The 2,500-nt window shown below is 33.6% G+C and overlaps 1 pseudogene; it reads left to right on the forward strand.

Annotated features, from left to right (window-relative positions):
* Positions 1 to 239: 239 nt before the first annotated feature.
* Positions 240 to 2,500, forward strand: part of LOC128870984 (large subunit ribosomal RNA) — a 4,507-nt pseudogene continuing 2,246 nt past the window's right edge.

Raw genomic sequence — 2,500 nt, forward strand, 5'->3', positions numbered from 1 at the left:
TAAGTATTCTCTTTAAAAAATTTTCATATTATTTATATATATATAAAATATTAATTTATATATGTAATTAAAGGAGGAATGTCTAGCATAAAAATTAATTTTTTTTATTCTAGAATTGCCTCATTTTACATAATTATTATTTATAATATATATTTATATAAAAGGAAAAAAGAAAAATAGAGATGAAAAGATGATATAATTATTTATTAAATTGTGAGAAGATAAAAAATATTTTAAAACAACCTCAACTCATATGGGATTACCCCCTGAATTTAAGCATATTAATGAGGGGAGGAAAAGAAACTAACAAGGATTTTCTTAGTAGCGGCGAGCGAAAAGAAAATAGTTCAGCACTAAGTCACTTTGTCTATATGTCAAATGTGAGATGCAGTGTATGGAATATCTTAATATCTAGTATGAGAAATTAACGATTTAAGTCCTTCTTAAATGAGGCCATTTACCCATAGAGGGTGCCAGGCCCGTATAACGTTAATGATTACTAGAAAGATATTTCCAAAGAGTCGTGTTGCTTGATAGTGCAGCACTAAGTGGGTGGTAAACTCCATCTAAAACTAAATATAACCATGAGACCGATAGTAAACAAGTACCGTGAGGGAAAGTTGAAAAGAACTCTGAATAGAGAGTTAAATAGTACGTGAAACTGCTTAGAGGTTAAGCCCGATGAACCTGAATATCCATTATGAAAAATTCATCATTAAATAATTAAAAATAATGTGCATTTTTTTCATATAAGGACATTGTAATCTATTAACATAATAAAGTATTTATCAAAAGATCATTGGTGATATTAAGTTTATTTAAATTAATTTGCTTTTTAAGCATATTAACATAGAATAAATACTAATGATTTGATAAAGTGTTGATAGATTTTATTATATATAATGCTAAAATTCATTTTTTGAATTTTACAAAAAATTTAATATCTATGATATTAATATTTATTTGTATGCATTTATATGATTAACAATGCGAAAGATTCAGGATACCTTCGGGACCCGTCTTGAAACACGGACCAAGGAGTCTAACATATGTGCAAGTCATTGAGTTATATTAAACTTAATGGCATAATTAACTTAACTTAAAAATATAATGGGATTAATTTTTAGTCTATTTTCTTAAATAGTCAATTAATTCAATCCCGGGGCGTTCCATATAGTTATGTATAATGATAATTTATTATTATTTATACCTCTAACTGGAGCGTACCTTGAGCATATATGCTGTGACCCGAAAGATGGTGAACTATACTTGATCAGGTTGAAGTCAGGGGAAACCCTGATGGAAGACCGAAACAGTTCTGACGTGCAAATCGATTGTCAGAATTGAGTATAGGGGCGAAAGACCAATCGAACCATCTAGTAGCTGGTTCCCTCCGAAGTTTCCCTCAGGATAGCTGGTGCATTTAAAAATTATATAAAATAATCTTATCTGGTAAAGCGAATGATTAGAGGCCTTAGGGTCGAAACGATTTTAACCTATTCTCAAACTTTAAATGGGTAAGAACCTCACCTTTCTTGATATGAAGGTTGAGGTTATGATATAATGTGCCCAGTGGGCCACTTTTGGTAAGCAGAACTGGCGCTGTGGGATGAACCAAACGTAATGTTACGGTGCCTAAATTAGCAACTCATGCAGATACCATGAAAGGCGTTGGTTGCTTAAAACAGCAGGACGGTGGACATGGAAGTCGTAATCCGCTAAGGAGTGTGTAACAACTCACCTGCCGAAGCAACTAGCCCTTAAAATGGATGGCGCTTAAGTTGTATACCTATACATTACCGCTAAAGTAGATGATTTATAAAACAATTTCGATTGATTTATAAATTTTGAAACTTTAGTGAGTAGGAGGGTACAATAGTGTGCTTAGAAGTGTTTGGCGTAAGCCTGCATGGAGCCGCTATTGGTACAGATCTTGGTGGTAGTAGCAAATAATCGAATGAGACCTTGGAGGACTGAAGTGGAGAAGGGTTTCGTGTGAACAGTGGTTGATCACGAGTTAGTCGGTCCTAAGTTCAAGGCGAAAGCCGAAAATTTTCAAGTTTTTAATAAAAAAAAATATTAATAAAATTTATATATATATATTAAAAAATAATTAAATACTTGAATTATTTTGAACGAAAGGGAATACGGTTCCAATTCCGTAACCTGTTGAGTATCCGTTTGTTATTAAAAATGGGCCTTGTGCTCATCCTGGCAACAGGAACGACCATAAAGAAGCCGTCGAGAGATATCGGAAGAGTTTTCTTTTCTGTTTTATAGTCGTACTACCATGGAAGTCTTTCGAAGAGAGATATGGTAGATGGACTAGAAGAGCATGACATTTACTGTTGTGTCGATATTTTCTCCTCGGACCTTGAAAATTTATGGTGGGGTCACGCAAACTTCTCAACAGGCCGTACCAATATCCGCAGCTGGTCTCCAAGGTGAAGAGTCTCTAGTCGATAGAATAATGTAGGTAAGGGAAGTCGGCAAATTAGAT

Source organism: Anastrepha ludens, unplaced genomic scaffold (assembly GCF_028408465.1).
Source record: "Anastrepha ludens isolate Willacy unplaced genomic scaffold, idAnaLude1.1 ptg000045l, whole genome shotgun sequence".
Lineage (NCBI taxonomy): Eukaryota > Metazoa > Arthropoda > Insecta > Diptera > Tephritidae > Anastrepha > Anastrepha ludens.